Genomic DNA, 20,336 nt, shown 5'->3' with positions numbered 1-20,336 from the left:
GATGCCATCCTTACAAAAGACTGATCACAAGTACATTGGCCAGAGAAAGGGGGTGCTCACAAGAGGTAAGGTGACGACCCAGTTACAGGCCTTGTTTACTTGGAAAATAATTTTCAGTGTAAACTAATATGTGAATGTAACCTGATACGGTTACATTAATGCAATCCCTCAAGTGGACACTCTTATTTTGGTGCGGGAGTGGGGTTCTTTGATTTAGTTTGTCACTTTGGCAATGAGGTTTAAGCCTCCCCAAACTCTTGCAATGGAATAAGTATAACCCTGCTTTATACTGATATAATCATATTAGTTTATCTGGTAAAACTGTCTCATGTGGACAAGGCCCAAGTAGTAATCCTTGTTCTGACTTCATAATATAACCCCACCATTCTTCTTTCTCTCTTCTCTCTTTTCCTTGCCATTCCTTTCATTCTCAGTTTTTACTTCCTGGTATGTTACGAAATTCCCTTTGTAGTCACCTTGGATTTTTCTCATGTGCTGAGGTTTTCCAGGGTCTCATCAAGATGACAGGTAAAGCAACAGTAAGTTACCAGCTCTTACTTTCCCAAGCTGTACCTAGCTAGTCAGGAGGGGTATTGATTTAGTTTTGATGCCACGTAGTCTATAAATATACATGAGGATTTGGGGTTATTTAACTGTGCTTTTTAATTCTCCTTGCCTTGCTGACTCTTTCAGTCAATGGTTTCTTTGTATGCACAGCAAGCTGCTGTGTGACAGCCCTGTTCTCTCTGGTTGGGACCTTTCCAGTGTTTGTTAATCCGAAGTCTGCAGAAACTTTAGTGTGCAAAGAATAAAAGGGTGAAGTATCTCCCTTATGTGTGAGAAACAGAGGAGGAGACTGGAACAAGAAGGCATTGGATCAAGGGTATCCACCTCTGTCCTGGGGGTAGGAAGAGCAGAGAAGGCACCTGATTTCCTTCCTTCAGGAGAGATGTTCAGTTAGCTGAGGGCTCTTTAAAGAGTGCTTAAATGAAGAGCATAACCTACCCAAGTGATTCTTCATGGAGGGCAGGAAAATGCAGCAATATCCATTTCCATTGAGACTGTGGATATGGAAGAAGCCTTTGAAACACTGGTGAGCATTGTTAGTAAACACTGTAGATAGCTACATGGTTAATTACTAAGGACCCATGGTTAAACTGTGTCTACGCCATGTGTGTCTTGTGTGTCAATACTCTTGAAATAACAAGGTGTTGGAGTACCCCCCCACACTTTCCCCTCCTTCTGCTTTTGCCAGACAAAATAACTCATTACAAGGGGAGTTTCCTCTACTTATTAGGAGTGTATGAGTGTTGGGGAAATGGACGCCGTGGAAGATCATATCTGTCTTCATGAAAAATCTGTAGCGAAGCTTGTGGTGCTTCACTGATCAAAAGAAAAGAGGAATTAGGAATTCCTCTTCATCTTTCTCCCCCCTTCCTGATATAAGTGATCATTTCTTTTTCTCTCCCGCCCCCCACACTCTTTTTGCTTGGCCAGAGCAGAGGTGGAGTGGGATGTGGTAATCCCTGGCAGTGCATCATTTAGCACCTATCTGGTTAGTGATAGTAGCTTCATTATTCAAGAGCTTCAGGGGGTAGCCAAGTTAGTCTGTTACAGAAAAAAACAACAAATGGTCTGGTAGCACTTTATAGGCTAAGGAAACATGTAGATGGTATCATGAGCTTTCATGGCCACAGCCCATTTCTTCAGTGCCAATCTATAAAAAGGGAAATAAGAACAACCCGGGAAACTACAGACCAGTTGGTTTAACTTCTGTGCCAGGGAAGATAATGGAGCAAGTAATTAAGGAAATAGTCTGTAAACACTTGGAAAGTGGCAAGGTGATAGGGAACAGCCAGCATGGATTTGTAAAGAACAAATCATGTCAAACCAATCTGATAGCTTTCTTTAATAGGATAACGAGTCTTGTGGATAAGGGACAAGCGGTGGATGTGGTATACCTAGATTTTAGTAATGCTTTTGATACGGTCTCGCATGATATTCTTATCAATAATCTAGGTAAATACAACTTAGATGGGGCTACTATAAGGTGGGTGCATAACCGGCTGGATAACTGTACTCAGAGAGTAGTTATTAATGGTTCACAATCCTGCTGGAAAGGCATAACAAGAGGGGTTCCGCAGGGGTCTGTTTTGGGACCGGTTCTGTTCAATATCTTCATCAACGATTTAGATATTGGTATAGAAAGTACGCTTATTAAGTTTGCAGATGATACCAAGCTGGGAGGGGTTGCAACTAATCTGCAGGCTAGGGTCATAATTCAAAATGACCTGGACAAATTGGAGAAATGGTCTGAGGTAAATAGGATGAAGTTTAATAAAGACAAATGCAAAGTGCTCCACTTAGGAAGGAACAATCAGTTTCATACATACAGAATGGGAAGCGACTGTCTGGGAAGGAGTATGGCAGAAAGGGATCTAGGGGCTATAGTGGACCACAAATTGAATATGAGTCAGCAGTGTGATGCCATTGCAAAGAAAGCAAACATGATTCTGGGATGCATTAACATGTGTATTGTGAGCAAGACACGAGAAGTCATTCTTCCGCTCTACTCTGCGCTGGTTAGGCCTCAATTGGAGTATTGTGTTCAGTTCTGGGCACCGCATTTCAAGAAAGATGTGGAGAAATTGGAGAAGGTCCAGAGAAGAGCAACAAGAATGATTAAAGGTCTAGAGAACATGACCTATGAGGGAAGGCTGAAGGAACTAGGTTTGTTTAGTTTAGAAAAGAGAAGATTGAGGAAGGACATGATAGCAGTTTTCAGATATCTAAAAGGGTGTCATAAGGAGGAGGGAAAAAACTTGTTCATCTTGGCCTCTGGGGATAGAACAAGAAGCAATGGGCTTAAACTGCAGCAAGGGAGGTTTAGTTGGACATTAGGAAAAGGTTCCTAACTGTCAGGGTAGTCAAACACTGGAATAAATTGCCCAGGGAGGTTGTGGAATCTCCATCTGTGGAGATATTTAAGAGCAGGTTAGATAAATGTCTATCAGGGATGGTCTAGACAGTATTTGATCCTGCCTTGAGGGCAGGGGACTGGACTCGATGACCTCTCGAGGTCCCTTCCAGTCCTAGTATTCTATGATTCTAAGACTCACAAAGAAACTTGCACATATCCAAACTGACATCATCTTCCTTTCCAAATACATACAGATAGACATTATACCAAATGGCATAAGGGTGAAAAACCCACTACAATCTACATACCCCACAGATTACAGCCAGAGATTATGCCACACCCTCGCAAAAATCTAAGGAACCACTTTGTCAGCATTCTCCACAACAAACAGAAGAAAATCAAGGAGGAACTACATTAGGAACTATAATAAAAAAGCAAGCCTCCACACACATTTCACCTCTTCAAGACTTTACTACTATTCAATAAACCACCTACAAGGACCATTTCATCTCCCTTCAGAGGAAAAAGGATGATAAACTGTCCAAACTGCTACATGTCTCAGGATCTCTCATAACGGATACTTTAAACTCACCCAACAACATCATCACCCTATCTAATCACTCTCTCAGCCCAGCAGAAGAATCTGTCCTATCCCATGGACTCTTCTTCTGCCCCCCCCCCCCCCCCACAAATATGATTCAGTTCTGTGGGGATCTGGAATCCTATTTTCATCGCCTCCGCCTGAAGGAATATTTCTAACTCCGGTCATCTGAAGAAGTGGGCTGTGCCCACATACCATCTACATGTTTCGTTAGTCTATAAAGTGCTACCAGATCATTTGTTGTTTTTTTCATTATTCAAGATTACCTTCATGGACCCTGTTTATATGGAGTGAATGTTTGCTATAAAACTCAATTGGAAGTTGTTCTGTTGCTGACAGTGGTTGTCAAAAATGGGTTCTTCAAACCATTCACACTCTGCTGCATTTTCTGCAATGATATTGAAAAAAAAATCTAAAGGTCTTTTCTACTATGCTAGAAGTTAAACCCTTTCTAGCACTAGTTCAAAGAATCTATAATTGACAACCACTGTCAGCAGAGGATCAGTTTCCTAATATAAATGCCATGGGCGGTCGGTGAAGCTTCCAATTGGGGAGGCAGTAGCTTCCCTTCCCAAGCCCCACCCCCTTCCCACTTTCTTCCTCCTCTTTTTCCTGTGCATCCTGTGTCCCTGCTCACTGCGTGCTTGTCCCTTTCCAGTCAAATCCCGGAACCTAAGAAAATTATTTTTTTTAAAAACCCTCCACTTCTCTGCAATTTCTTTCTCAACAAAATGGAACATGTTTTGTACCAGGTGCCAGACATGCAGAAGGTATCTAATTAAAAGCACTAAATTTGGGAGTAAGAAATGTCATTCACAGGTTTGTTATACAACCTCATAGCTGACATTCAGGTAGCTTGCAAATGCCCCAGACTCCTCTCATTGATCCTGGGGAACACAGAGTGGCAAGCACCAGTTAACGCTAATTGAGAAATCACTGTGCTGTCTTCACACAGTCAAACAAGGTGTCAGGCCTCACCCTCAGCTAGCATTTGCTCCCTGACAGAAAGAAAATAACTAGAATCAGACTGCAAAAGTTGCCGCCTCATTTTCACTTCTTCACACAAACAAGTTGAGGGCTTCCTATTTTGATTGTTTCAACAGCAATAAGCACCTCAGACAAGGAATAAGAATTGCCAGGGGACATGCCAGTAAAATTCAGGATGGCTGCTTCTTTAACTTACAGCACCCATTCAGCTCATAGAACCAAGAAGGTAAAATATCCCACTGAGGCAGCATGATGGTGCCAGCTTTATGCATCAGACTGGCAGACTCAATCTCCAGAGGTAAAGGAACCAAATCCCCAGCCCCGTTCTCACCAGGCAAATGTAATCTCCCATCCACTGGAAAAAGTTGAGACTTATCCTACCAATAATGTGTCTCTTCCTTGCCACCACACCGCTCCTCCCTCTGTCCCCCATTTCTTCCCTCCACAGCCCTGTCTCCCCAGGTTCCCACTGATCAAGATCACTGCCCTCCCCAACCAAGTGCTCCCCTGCCTTACCCATCACAGAATTTGAACAAACCTGTAATCTTCACATTTCTAGCAGAAGGAAGCACAGGCCACTGGCTGCATTGAGGTGCGAAGATCACTCTGAAACCCCAGCCTCCCCTGGTACAGGAATTTGGCAGTGAGGCTGCACTGGCCTTACACAGTGTGAGGGCTGGTCCTGCCCCTCTGTGCCAGGTGTACTAGGTGTGGCTGGGCAGGCTCAGCCCAGCATAGTCCAAATGTGGAGGGAGTTACTGTGCGGTATCCAGGTGTGGGGCAGTCTGGGTGTGGGTGGCTCAGTGGGAGATCTGAATGCACAGAGGCTTGTTGGGGGGGGGGGGTTCTCGTTCAACGAGGAGTAACGGTAGTTCGAATTAGAGAGTCTAATTCAAACTACCTACTCCGTGCCGCGTGTAGCCACAGGCACGGAGTCCGCACTAAGGGGGATTTAAAAATGGGGGTGCCCGGCAAGATGCAAATGAAGCCCGGGATATTTAAATCCCGGGCTTCATTTGCAACTTTGAATGCCTACATTAGCCACCCTAGTTCGAACTAGGGTGGCAGTGTAGACATACCCTAAGTGACTATAACTGGAGCCTTGTGCCTATACCATGCAGATTCAGGGGCAGGCTGCTGAGGAGGCTCCCTGCTTCTCTTCCTTCCCAGCTGCGCTGGAACCTGCCTGAGCCACACTAACAACATTCCACAGCAACCCCAGGTACAAGTTGGGAGGGGGCAGCACTGCCCCAGCACCAGACGCCCATGATTAATATGACTTAAGGGAGTAAAGAACCATGGAAAGATACTGAAACATTTCAGCACTTCCACTGCACTTCACTGCAGCGCTGTAACAAGCCTTGAGTTCACAACTCCCAGACTTCTAAGCATTAGGCAGCAACCTGCTGAGCCAGAGCAATATGTAATTTTTCTTATTTTTTTTAAACAATGAATCAAGCAATGATCAAGATGGAGTATCAGGCATTTGAATGTTCTCAAACTGTTCCAGCAACATACCCAACCATCCCCACGCTGAAGCCTCTTGCCATGCTTGTTTGAAGATGTGATTGTTAGTCTGCATATCACATTCAAAACCCTTCTTCTGTGAGGTTTGTGCAAAGTGGATTGCGTTCCACAGAGCATATCCAGTTTGGCGCTGAGTACAAAGGCACTATATTGATAACGGCATCTGAAAAGTTGTAGTACTTCTGGCAAAATTTAATTTATCATGAACTTTACAGCGGTGCTCAAAGTGTGCTACATTTTGTACAGCCACAGAGGAAGATGTAATGTGAGAGAAATGATAGTCACAGGGTGATTGGGAAGGGGAGTTGTTTGTGACCTGTCTATCTCCAACTGCCTCTTTCCCTAGCTGCTAATTTGTTGTAGGTACTGCTGTAAAAGAGGGTCTAGGGAGGAATTTCATGCAGGATGCTATAATGTGACCTTGCAGATCAGCTCAAGACGGTGAAAGACTAGGGGGCAGTACTGATTGTGGAAGAAACGGGTGAAGTAGATTGAGGGTGATATCATTGATAGGGCCAAGGGGAAGATGTGGCTGGTTAAGTAAGAAGGGAAGAATTATGCTGGTCCGTGAATGTCATGACAAGAATCTTAAACGTGAGGTGTTGGAGAACTGCGAGGGGCTTGCAGGAGGTATGAGATACATATGTCAAATCAACAAGGCACTTAGAATGTCATAGCATCTGTGGTGTTCTAAGGACTGGAGGGGGAGGATATGGGTATTGAAGGAGACTGCAGTAATTGAGGTAGGCGGGAAGAGTGGTCCAAAGTTTGTCATCTGAACAGAACTAAAACTTTGGATCTCATTGTTTTTAGGGAGAGGAAGGAGTGAAAAAGACCAAGTTAGATTCAACTTCCAGTTTCGAGTGTTGTGACCCCTGTAGAGGTCATTCATCTCTGGGTGATGGGGAGTAGAATCAGAGAAGAGGGAGGAACAGATATAAAATATAATGTGAACAAGCATACCCCTTTGTGACAATCCAGTAGCCTTCTTTTCTCAGCTTTTTCCGTTCCAAGTGTGTGTGCTTCTGGCAGGGCTACAGGCAGCAGGTGGTGTGTGTTTGTTATTGGTTAGTTTTCCTTTGTCTCATCTTTGCATTCCATCTCTGAATACAGTTTCTGAGGATTTTAGAGGTCCCTTAGTGTGGTTATCTTCTGCAGCAAAGGGAGCTGGGGTTTGGTCAGTGGGTTGTGCTTTTGTACATTGGGTGTAGAGGGAATTCTTGGATATGGTTTAGTTTGGATTTTGCTCTAATCGCTTTTACAATCTTGAGCAGAGAAACATAAACAAGAAACAAATTACACTGAAATGGTGTTTTCTGGGACAGGATAACACTTCATTTTGTGGCTGCCTTGCGCTAATATAAAGTAGGCAAACAGCAGCGAACTTAACACAGACACTGCCAGAATAACCACAAGAAGAGACCAAATACTCAGGTGAAAAGTTAGAGAAAAGTCATTGATAGGCAAAACTGCTCACCCACATACTCAAGCTAACTTGACTCAAGACAATAATGTGAAGTAATCTAGAACAATGGAAACAAAACCTCCAAATGTGAGCGTGAGTGTGCTACAAAGAAGAAAAGACTATATGTAGGGCAGAGTGTTCGGGAATCCTTTCATTCCTCCCCTCTTCAAATACTATTCAAGCTTCGTCTTGCCTTTTAGCTCACCATTTGGAAGTAGTTTTCCCTACCACCCCTTTCAAGTGGGTGCAGCGGTCATTTGGGGTTTTCTGCCAAGGGAGGTATTAAGCCATCTTTCCTGTAAAGTTGCTAGAATTTAATAAGCAACATTAGATTCTCCTGATGCCTGTTTAATTTCCTTTGACACTGTTTATAGACTGCGTACACCTCGAATTCCAGAAGCTTTATGGATTTCTCTGTTAAGAAATCAGTGTGTGAATAGGCTCTTCAGTTGAGAAAAAGTATCGCATATTGTTGTTTGTATTCTGATAGCACCCATATTGTGCTAGGAACTGTCCACACAATGAAAGAGTCCCTTCCTGAAAAGCTTACAAACACAAGCCCTTTTTCAGTTGTGGATTCTGCCATCTGCTCCTGTGCAAAGTAAAAAAGATTAAATTCTGCTATCCATATGTTGCACCAGAATATGTTTTGTACTCCCCAAAAGTCGTTATTTTTTATTTATTTTTTTAGTTTTCTTGACATCATGAATATAAAAAGAATATGTAATACACTGTGCCACTTATAAGTGCATATCAGACTCATCTCTGGGTGTTAACCAGTTTTCTCTCTAATACAGTGGAACGTAGTTACAGTACATGGCAGTGTAAAATCAGTTATTAAAAATCCTTGATGGCTGTTGCCGAAGTTGCTTCAAGCCAATCAGAGCCTTGTTGAAGTGTCTGAGCCGTCTGCATTTTGTTTCATTAATGAATATCAAACAGATTGATTCGCAATAGTTGAGACAGCTTCCTTTGCTTGCAGACCTCTATTCTCAGGGACTCTGAATGTATGCCGCATATTTGTAAGATTCAGTGAATATGCTGGACATTCAGGGTTTGAAATAAAAATGAGTCATATTCTTCTAAGCACTTCATTTTCACCATACACCCCTCATAATAATTTGTGAGTAGCTTTTATGGCTTTAGGAGAAGGGCCTACCTGAATTGTAAAGATGTAATTGCCAAACACACACACATACACATTCCAGAACCATCTTCAAGTATAAACATATTCAAGATGATATCGCTGGGAGTTTTCTCTCATCCACACTGTTTCTATAGAAGGAATTTCTATTTTTCATAGATTTTAAGGAGTTGCCCTCAATCGTTATTTCATCAAAAAGACTTGTAAAGGTAAGGTATTTCCATTATGGAAAGTGTGTGAAAACATATGGGTATTTTAATACAGAGACCTTCATACAGAAGACTGAGTTATCAAGATTTTAATGCTTTCAGAATGGTATAATCATGAAAGCACAAAAGTTTTCGTTGTGGCAAGAAAGTGTGAAGAGGCACTGCAGTTACTGCTGTTGTAATACTTTTAGCTTGCAATAGCCAAGCTTTAGACTGCAAACCAGCCCTATTCCAAATTCTGTTTTATTATTTCTCCTAATCCGTTTACGAGGAAGACTGTTGCAAGCCAAACCCTCACTGAGTAGTTCACCTATGCCACAACTGTGTTTCTCTTTGACATTTCTGAAGACAAAATTTGTCACTTTTTTCATAGCTGTTATTTAAGATGTCTGTATGGGGTCAGGACAGAGGTGATATGGTGACTGTAGTTTCTCATTATTCAGTGGGAAGATTTCTGTGGGAGTCATGCTTGGTCTAGACCAGTGGTCTCCAGTCTTTTTACACTCAATCTCTTTTTAAAGATCAGGATGTACCCCATCCCTTCCCCGAGACCCCACCCCTTTCTTGAGGTCCCGCCCTCTCCAGAACTTTATGCAGACTACAGGTTGCTAATGGAAACTCACAGTTAACTACATAATTAAACCCGAGCCATTTTGCTAGTGCTGCAGCTGGGGAAAATGGTTTAATTTAAATTTATTAACCAGATTAAGTGTTTTAACTTTCTCATGTTAGTTTATCAAACTTCATTTTAAATAAAGTAAAATATTATGTCCAACACAAAAGGTTTCCATGTTTTCTTTCTTCATGGCAGGGGCAGGGAACCTTTTTTGGGTTAGGGGTCACTGACCCACAGAAAAATCAGCTGGGGACCACACAAGTGAGAAGCAAAAAAATTCCTCCCAGAAAACCCCAACCCACACTGATGTGGCCCCCAAATGAGACACCTCACTCTTCTGGCACTCCAGCCCCACGGGCTGAGAGGAAGTGACAGGGAGGACTGAGGTTCAGGGCTTCCTATAGGCCAGATTTACTTTTCGGGGGTTCCAGAGTTAGGAGATTTTGTGAACACTCTTAGGCTCTGGGGTGGGAACAGAAATGAGGGGCTCAATGTTCAGAACAAGCCTGCCATTAAATGGGATAGGGATGCAGGATCTGGGTGGGAAGTGGGAAGGGCAGGACGGAGTGAGGAGGGCAGGGTCTGGAAGAGTGTCATGCGGCAGGAGAGGGTGTGGGTTGGGGGTACAAGAGGGAGTTTGGAAGTGGAAGGGGGTGGAAGAGTAATGCAAAAAAGGGTGAGAATGCAGCCAAATAGCTAGTTGGGGAGGGAGGCAAAGAAATGGGGAGTGCAGCTTCTGCAAAGTAAAATTGTATCCCCCCTATCTTCCCCCCTGTCTTCCCTCTGCTCCAGACTCACTCCCTTCAGCCTCATGATCCCCCCCAGCTTGATCCCATGAATCATCCCATGTCCCTCAGTGCAACCCCTGCCCCCTCCCATCCTGCCCCCACATCCCTGTGCCCCCAGCGCACTCACCAACAGTGCAGCAGCACTGGGATTTGCAGCCTTCTGGAAGTAGTGCTGGGGCAAGGAGGGAGGCGGGGCAGAGTCTCTTCCTTGCCCATCCTAGCCCTTTGCCTGCATACAGTGGGACTGGGGTTGGGGTTGGATCAGGCAGAGCCCAGGGCTGGCTCCAGCCCAGCCTGGCATACCGGGGTGCTGGGGAAGGGGCTCCCCAACGCTGCAAACATTCCTTGGGGAACAGCACGGCGTAGCCCAGTCCCCAGCATGCCACCTGTGCCAGCCTCCCAGCCCTGGTTCTGCAGAGCAGGCTCAGTCCCCTGCATGCAGGAGACAGGAGCTGGGGATGTACATGCACCTCTTCCAGCCCACCTTCTAGCTGGCAAGTTAACAAAAAGGGGGCAGCCGTCTGTGTGGCTGCCTCTCTTTGCTCCAGCTCAGCTGGCCACAGTATTCAGTCTGCTGAAGTTGTACCTCACTCCAATTGGGCTAGATCAAAGAGAGGTAACTGCCTGGCCAGCTGGCTGCAGCATTCAGCCCACTGAGTCAGCCAGCTGGCCAGCTGGCTAGGGTGATCAACTCCTAGGGACGCTGCGATCAACTGGTTGATTTCGACCATTTGGTGACCACTGCTCTAGACAAAGTTCCCAGGCAGGCCTGTTTCAAAGCTGCACATGAAAACAACATGTTATAAGGTGCAGAACATATGAATTTCAGAGGCATCAATTCATCAGTATGGATTGGCTGAACATTACTTGTGGCTACCAGAGCTGAACCATTTGTAGAAATGGAGAAAAGCTATAGATCCATTCTTGCATAGATATGGTTTTGCTGCCTGAACCACCAAATCATCTAGTTAGCATCTCACTTTCCAAGAATGAATAATTCACTGTACTGCTTAAGTGTCAGTCACATCTGGTGACAATCAATCAAGTCATTTATCACTTCACTCTGAACTGACACTCTTTGTACTTCTTTCTGTCACATCTGAATTACCAGTTCAACATTCCATGGAGGAAGATCCACTGAAGGTCATTACTGTGTCTTGAAGTTACTTTCTCATCCCTGTCCTTCTCACATTTCAAGGCCACTGAATGGAACTGAAGTAGAAGAAATGTGCCCTGTTGGGTATCCTATTACTAAGCGCATTACCTTTGCCAAGTTTATCATATTAATTAGCAAAATGTGCAGTACACCTCTCCAATATGAGCGAGTTTCAAAATAAAGTGCTGTTGAGAACAGACATGCTGCCTACACAAATGACAGATGGACTAAGCCTAAGGAATCCTTATTATGTTTTTCAGTGTTTCCAGCAAGTGGATTGTCTGCAGGTCTCATGGAGGAGCTCTCGTCAAAATAAGTCTCATATTTCCCTGTAAGAAATGTTCTAAGTCTGGGAAAGAGCCAGTTACTTCTGCACATTAATCCCAGCTATCCAAACTCTGAACAAGCTGTGCAGAGTCTCTGGAGACCACAGAACACTTTTTACATTCCACTGAAACTCGTATTAAAATGATGCAATAATTTTTGATGGGGGGGGTGTTCACTCCAAGATTTTGGTAAGTGATCAAGGGCTGCATTTTTCTGTGGAAGTGGTTCGGGGTCTGGGATGGAGATTAGGTACAGAAGGGAGCTCAAGGTAGGGGACTGGGTTGCAGGAGAGGGTTTGGGGTCTGAGAGGGAGTTTGAGTCACGGGAGGTGATTTTAAACTGGGGCAGTGGATTGGGGTCCTGGTCCAGAAGGATGCATGGGTGCAGGAGAAGATTGTAGCCTGGGGGAGGGGCATAAGAGGGGTACAACATCTGGGAGAGGGTGGAGAGCCAGAACATAAGAACGGCCGTACTGAGTCAGACCAAAGGTCCATCTAGCCCAGTATCTTGTCTACCGACAGTGGCCAACACCAGGTGCCCCAGAGAGGGTGGACCGAAGACAATGATCAAGCGATTTGTCTCCTGCCATCCCTCTCCAGCCTCTGACAGACAGAGGCCAAGGACACCATTTTATCCCCTGGCTAATAGCCTTTTATGGACCTAACCTCCATGAAATTATCTAGCTTTTCTTTAAACTCTATTATAATCCTAGCCTTCACAGCCTCCTCTGGCAAGGAGTTCCACAGGTTGACTACACGCTGTGTGAAGAAGAACTTTCTTTTATTAGTTTTAAACCTGCTCCCCATTAATTTCATTTGGTGTCCTCTAGTTCTTCTATTTAGGGAACTAATAAATAACTTTTCTTTATCCGCCCTCTCCACACCACTCATGATTTTATAGACCTCTATCATATCCCCCCCTCAGTCTCCTCTTTTCTAAACTGAAAAGTCCTAGTCGCTTTAACCTCTCCTCATATGGGACCCATTCCAAACCCCTAATCATTTTAGTTGCCCTTTTCTGAACCCTTTCCAAGGCCAGAATATCTTTTTTGAGGTGAGGAGACCACATCTGTACACAGTATTCAAGATGTGGGCGTACCATAGTTTTATACAGGGGCAGTAAGATATTCTGGGTCTTATTTTCTATCCCTTTCCTAATAATTCCTAGCATCCTATTTGCCTTTTTGACCTCCTCTGCACACTGTGTGGAAGTTTTCAGAGAACTGTCCACAATAACTCCAAGATCTCTTTCCTGATTTGTCGTAGCCAAATTAGCCCCCATCATACTGTACGTATAGTTGGGGTTATTTTTCCCGATGTGCATTACTTTTCACTTATCCACATTAAATTTCATTTGCCATTTTGTTGCCCAATCACTCAGTTTGGTGAGATCTTCTTGGAGTCCCTCACAGTCTGCTTCTGTCTTGACTATCCTAAACAGTATTGTATCATCTGCAAACTTTACTACCTTACTGCTTACCCCTTTCTCCTGATCATTTATGAATAAGTTGAAAAGGATTGGTCCCAGGACTGACCCTTGGGGGACACTACTATTTACCCCTCTCCAATCTGAAAATTTACCATTTATTCCTACCCTTTGTTTCCTGTCTTTTAACCAGTTCTCAATCCAAGAAAGGACCTTCCCTCTTATCCCATGGCCATGTAATTTACACAAGAGCCTTTGGTGAGGGACCTTGTCAAAGGCTTTCTGAAAATCCAAGTATACTATATCTACTGGATCCCCCTTGTCCGCATGTTTGTTAACCCCTTCAAAGAACTCTAACAGATTAGTAAGACAGGATTTCCCTTTACAGAAACCATGTTGACTTTTGTCCAACAAATTATGTTCTTCTACATACTTCACAATTTTATTCTTTACTATTGTTTCGACTGATTTGCCCGGTACTGACGTTAGACTTACCGGTCTGTAATTGCCAGGATCGCCTCTACAGCCCTTTTTAAATATTGGTGTCACGTTGGCTACCTTCCAGTCATTAGGTACGGAAGCCGATTTAAAGGATAGGTTACAAACCACAGATAATAGCTCAGCAATTTCCCATTTGAGTGCTTTTAGAACCCTTGGATGAATGCCATCCGGTCCCGGAGATTTGGTAACATTAAGTTTTTCTATTTGTTCCAAAACCTCCTCTAATGACACTTCAATCCGGGACAGTTCCTCAGATTCGTCACCCACAAAGGACGGTGCAGATTCAGGAATCTCCCCAACGTCCTCAGCCGTGAAGATTGAAGCAAAGAAATCATTTAGTTTCTCCGCAATGGCTTTATTGTCCTTGATTGCTCCTTTTATAAGCTTGATCATCTAGGGGACCCACAGGTTTTTTAGCAGGCTTCCTGCTTCTAATGTACTTAAACATTTTGTTATTTCTTTTTGAGTTTTTGGCTAGCTGTTCCTCAAAATCTTTTTTTGCTTTTCTTATTACATTTTTACACTTGATTTGACAGTGTTTATGTTCTTTTCTATTTATCTCACTAGGATTGGACTTCCACTTCTTAAAAGATACCTTTTTGTCCCTCACTGCTTCTTTTACATGGTGGTTAAGCCACGGTGACTCTTTTTTAGGTCTCTTGCTATGTCTTTTAATTTGGGGTATACATTTAAGTTGGGCCTCTATTATGGTGTCTTTAAAAGGTTCCCATGCAGCTTTCAGGGATTTGGCTCTAGTCACTGTGCCTTTTAATTTCTGTTTAACTAACCTCCTCATTTTTGTGTAATTCCCCCTTTTGAAATTAAATGCCAGGGTGCTGGACTGCTGCGGTGTTCTTCCCACCACAGGAATGTTGAATGTTATTATATTATGGTCAGTATTCCCAAGCGGTCCTGTAACGGTTATATCCTGGACCCAGGGGCAGATGACTGTTTTGCGGGGCCCCCCCCTTTGCCATGGCGCATGCGCTGTGATGCCATGCGCATGCGCGGTGGCGCCACAGCGCATGCGCGGGGCTTTTTTAAGCGTGGGGCCCAGGGCGGCCTCCCCGTTCGCCCTGCCCTATATCCGCCCCTGCCTGGACCTGATCTTGCACTCCACTCAGGACTAAATCGAGAATTGCCTCTCCCCTTGTGGGTTCCTGCACCAGCTGTCAAGAAGCAGTCATTTAAGCCATTGAGAAATTTTATCTCTGCTTCTCTTCCTGAGGCGATATGTATCCAGTCAATATGGGGGTAATTAAAATCCCCCATTATTATAGAGTTCTTTATTTTGGTAGCCAGCATCACTCTCAACCAGGTTTCTCTGCCTACCAGCCCGCTCCAGATGTTCCATGTAGTTCTCTGTAGGGCAGGGGGAAACTTCACTAACTACATCCACTCCCAGCAAAATCTCTCAGTTCCTATTGGTTGGAACTGAGTGGTCAAAGGCTGCACTCTTCCATGATATTAATAGAGGAGCTGTGGGGTCTGCAATGAAGATGGGGTGCAGAAGGGAAGTTGGGCTAAGAGATTAGGGTGCAGGCAGTAGTGTGGGATCTGGGAGGGAGTTTGGGTGAAGGAGGCGGTTGTGACCTGGGGCACTGAACTTGAGTGCAGGGGGTTGGGTTGTGACCTAGAGCAGGGGATTGGGATGCAGAGGTTTGAGTTGTGACTTAGGCAGGAGGGGGTTGTGACCTGGGGCAGGAAACTTGAGTGCAGGAGGAGTACAGGGATTTGGGATGTGACCTAGGGCAGGAAGGGGTTCTGACCTGGGGCATGGGACTGGGGTGCAGGGTCTGAGAGGGAGTGTAGGTTCAGGAAGGGGACAGAGGGTTTGGCTTATGTAGGGAGGCAGTAGTGGGGGGGCAGAGGGATGAGAGGAAGGGGAGGCTAGGGGACAGAGGCAGGCTCTGGCCAGGAGACTTACCTGGCTGTCTCCCAGCCAGCAGCCCAGCTGGGTTCTCAGGCAGCCTCCCTGCCTGCTCTGCCCCCGCACAGGCTTCAGGGGCCATGTGTGTTGGAGAATAAGAGCCTGAGGGTGTGGGGGTGGGTGCTTTACTCACTACTCACTGCCTGTTCTTCAAACAGGCAGCTCCCATTGTCCAGAAATCGGCCAATGGGATTGTGCTGGGGGTGGGAGCACTACATAAAGCACAACTCTCCCCTCCCCCAGGCTCATAGCTGTGAAAGAGAAACAGCCACAGCAGTCACTTTTCTGAGCAGTGGGGCGTGGGAAACAGGGACTCTGCCGGAGGCTCCCTGCTGCATCCGTGGGCCGGATCCGGTGGCTTGGAAGGCTGGATCCTGTCCCTGGGCCGTATTTTGCCCAGTCCTGCTCAAGGGGAAAATAACGATCAGCACTGTATAGACTATAGAAGAAACCAGTGTCCTGTCCTGATGCTAGCAGGAACATACCAAATATTATAGTGATCTTTCCCAGTAATTTAAAATGAAATTCATTTTATCATGGCCGTAAGATACTGTCTTCTTACCACATCAGGTTTTTAAAATGTGTGCCCGCCTGTAAATGAAGTTTAATGTCAGACTAATTAATTCACCAACAATGTCAGAAGAGCTGGTGAGCGCCCCTAAAGCTGAAATTGTATTCCAGTGCTGATTTAAGAATATGTGCTAGCAAGGATATGTGATATAAAAGGAGGAAATCATGGAATCATAGGATTGAAAGGGATCTCAAGAGTCCCCTGTACTCATGGCAGGACTAAGTATTATCCTGGCAGGTGTTTATCTAACCTAGAAAATACTGGGCTGATAGAGAGATAAGAGCCACAGTACTGCAGCTTTGTGGCAATGACTTAGAAAGGCAGGACTGTATACAGAAAGAAATTGGAGTGAACAAACTAGTGCCTAGCAGGTCAAAGTGGTCTCGGCAGGAAAGGTGTGAGTAATCGCCAATATTGTCTGATTATACTCAGTTCAGAGATCCATTCAGTGTCTAGCATGTGACCATGTGTGTGAGGTGCCAGGATAAGGGGCTTAGATACTTCAGCGGGGGGTGCAGCATAAAAGCCCAGTTGACAAGTGAGAGAGACACACACACATGCCTCTTGGATCATTTTCCACAGGACGAGTGTGTCTGAGGCTAGGGGATCCCAGCATCCTCTCACCAGGCAACCTGAGTATGATTAACTGTGATTTTGCCCTCTCTGGAAAGCAAAGTGAGGGTGAAGACTGGAGAGAGAGCCCCCTGCCCCAGGACCTGCCAGTTATCCTGGTTGTGTAATAAGGAAAGGGAAGTCCTGTGTTAAGTAGCATATGATCCTGGTTAGGTTGCTGCCTGAGGGAAAAGTCCACATTCATAGATGCTGATGTGTGGTATGTTTGCCAGGAGCAACTTGCCTGGTAAGCTGGGAGGTGGGGGGAGGCCCAGCATTCCAGCTTTTGGAGGGTCATGGGCACATGGTATAAAGTTTGTAAGGCTATTTGCTTCTTCAAGGGTGTAGAGGGCAGGAAATAGTCTAATCCTCATTAGTTTGTGGACGTCCCCATCTTTCATCTATTTAAAAACGGTTCCTTCACCTAACTATACATGATATTTTATATGATCACTGGCTTCCCAGCCAGCTCTTAGCATTGGCTCTCTTTCATCCTCTTTAGGAGGCAGCTGCAGGGCATAGAGCTGAGAGATGAGTGCTTGTTAGTTACAGATGCGGCAGCCAGCAGGGGGCCACTATGAAGTTACTGGGCAATATTGCACTCAGAGCCCAGCAGCATTCCAGCCAGCGACAGCGTGCACCCACACACATGCATAACCACTCTCACACCCTATCCCGAGCACCCTCGTCTTCCCTCACAAACACAGTGCTCTCTCTTTCACCCATTTACACAGAGATTCTCCCCCTCATTCCCTGCCAGGGCAAAACCTAGCAGCTGAGGTTCAATAGGGATGTTGCAGTTGATTCCTGGAGAGAACGCAGAGGCAGGGAACAGAATGGTTTGAGCTGCTGGTCCTTTTCCAGTGGGAAAGGAGCTTCAGAGAGTGAGGAGCATCCCTGCCAATAGCTTCAGGACACCAGGGCTGAATGGGATGGATGAGCCCTTTCACTTAGTCTGCAGTGTTCCTGTCACCAACAAGACAGGTTTCAGAGGTAGCCACATTAGTCTGTTTCAGCAAAAACAACAAGGAGTCTGATAGCACCATAAATCATAAGCTTTTCTGCTTTATACCATAGTAAAATTGTTAGTCTTTAAAGTGCCATTGAATTCCTTGTTGTCGCCAACATGTTTTCCCCGGGAATGTTATTAAAACAGGGATGAGTAGCAATAAGAGCCACTAGAGGGCGCTGAAACAATTGTAAAATATTTAACCTTTAAAGTTCTGTTTCCCTCACTGAAACAAAAGACAGGACTATGCAGCACTTTAAAGACTAACAAGATGGTTTATTAGGTGATGAGCTTTCGTGGGCCAGATCCACTTCCCTCACTGATATTCTCTTCTAAAAAGAGAGGGAAATGTGTCTTTTATTTGCTTTCCCCCCCTTACTGTCTGAATGTGAAATCTAAGATGTAGTGTAAATTATAGGGGAGGGTGGGGGGTCTGAGGACTATCCAGTTGGTTATTTAGAGTTAGCTAAAAAGATTAAATTGATAGATCGCACACAGAAACTTTGACAATCTTTTTTTAATGAAGACAAATGTAACTGAAATTATACAAAATCAATGTACATAAGTATAAGAATAAGATAAATATGGTAAAGTGATTTCTTGAATTGTTTATACTTAGTCTTACACAGGGAATAATACTTAGAACCTAATGGAAAAAAATTAGAAACAAAAATGTAAGAAAAAAAGGATGGAGCAGGGCCAGACTTCCCATGCAATTGTTCCATGGCATCATCTCTGTGTCCCAGCTCGGGATGGGTTTGACAACCTTTTTTACACCTTTCCTTATTCCACCCGCATACATCGAGGATCATCTTGAATCAAGTCATGTCTCATACTCTTGTTCACATTTGATATTCTAGGAGACCACTTTTGGGGATTCTGGTTGTCCATAATTACATTTCTGACAATTTAACCCAACCACTTGTGTCCATCCCATTTGCAATAATTTAGGTACATCAATACAGTTTGCTTTTACTGCAAAAAGCCCTTAACATGCTCTCTGTTTGTTTGTGTTTACCTGTTTATCACCAAATGCATTACTAACCTATCTTAAGAGACATATTGCTAAATTTTATAACATTAGGTCAAACACATATCCCATAACCTTTGGTCAAGCAGATAAAACTCATGGGCTACGTCTACATTGGCATCCCTTTCCGGAAAAGGGATGCTAATGAGACGAGTCGGAATTGCAAATCCCCCGCGGCATTTGCATTTACATGGCTGCCGCTTTTTTCCAGCTTGGGGATAAGCCGGAGAAAAGCGCCAGTCTAGACGCGGCATTTGCATTTACATCGCTGCCGCTTTTTTCCAGCTTGGGGATAAGCCGGAAAAAAGCGGCAGCCATGTAAATGCAAATGCTGCGGGGGATATTTAAATCCCCCGCGGATTTGCAATTCCGACTCGTCTCATTAGCATCCCTTTTCTGGAAAGGGATGCCAGTGTAAACGTAGCCATGCTGTTTTATACCAACTGGCAACTTGCACTAGGCCTCAGTCTAAGTCCTCAACATGTAATCCTTAAGACCTAGAGCCAAGCCTATTATGAATACATATATTTTGGTTCACAAACTTGTTTGTAACAACTTTCATCACTTCCATAACCCTTTACCCAAAAAATTTAGACCCTCTGGGTATGTCTAGACTACATGGCTCTGTCGACGGAGCCATGTAGATGAGGTTTCTAGACATAGGGAAATGAAGCAGCGATTTAAATAATCGCCGCTTCATTTACATCAAAATGGCTGCTGCGCTGTGCCGATCAGCTGTTTGGTGGCACAGCGTGGTAGTCTGGACACTCCGCAGTCAACAAGGGAAGCCCTTGTCGACCGCCCCATTATGCCTCATGGAATGAGGTTTACTGGAGCGTCAAGACTACCACACTGTGCCGCCAAACATCTGATCAGCACAGCGCGGCAGCCATTTTGATGTAAATGAAGCGGTGATTATTTAAATTGCCGCTTCATTTCCCTATGTCTAGAAACCTCATCTACATGGCTCCCTCGATGGAGCCATGTAGTCTAGACATACCCTCTGATAACAGGTCGGGGTCAATGGTCAACGAGGTAGGCAGGTTGAACAATCTGTTTGGCTAACAGGGCTATATAAAGAAGGGTTTTTACTTTTCAGAAATGCAGACATTGGTTACTTCAGTTCCTGTTGTTTTATTGAATGAGCTTATATCACAACAATGTCAATCAAAATATGGAACAGACTCTATAGTGAGTACTGTAGTATCTGTAGGGAGTGTTTCTAGTGAAGAAAAAAGTGTGCCTGCGAGTCAGGACCCCTGGTTTCTATGCTTGTCTTAGCTAGCGGGCTGTTGTGTGACAGTTACCAAGTGCTTTAGCATCCCCGAGCCTCACTTTGCCTGTCATCTAGCAGATTTTTAATACTAAATAAATAATAAAGTTAGGCTAATACCTGCTGCACACTTCGGTTGAGATTCATTGTTGTTTGTGAAATCACTTTTGAGATTCAGATTTAATGGAAATGTAAAATATTATCATGTTAAATGCCTGTTTATTCAAACCACATTTCTGGACTTC

General features: G+C 44.5%; 1 protein-coding gene across 8 annotated transcripts in view; it reads left to right on the top strand.

The window, feature by feature from the left end:
• Positions 1 to 20,336, top strand: part of MAD1L1 (mitotic arrest deficient 1 like 1) — a 743,124-nt gene that overhangs the window by 511,073 nt on the left and 211,715 nt on the right. The gene's annotated exons all lie outside the window — the stretch shown is intronic.

This window comes from Pelodiscus sinensis, chromosome 16, assembly GCF_049634645.1.
Source record: "Pelodiscus sinensis isolate JC-2024 chromosome 16, ASM4963464v1, whole genome shotgun sequence".
Classification (NCBI taxonomy): domain Eukaryota; kingdom Metazoa; phylum Chordata; order Testudines; family Trionychidae; genus Pelodiscus; species Pelodiscus sinensis.
This window is presented reverse-complemented; position numbering and strand designations above follow the sequence as displayed.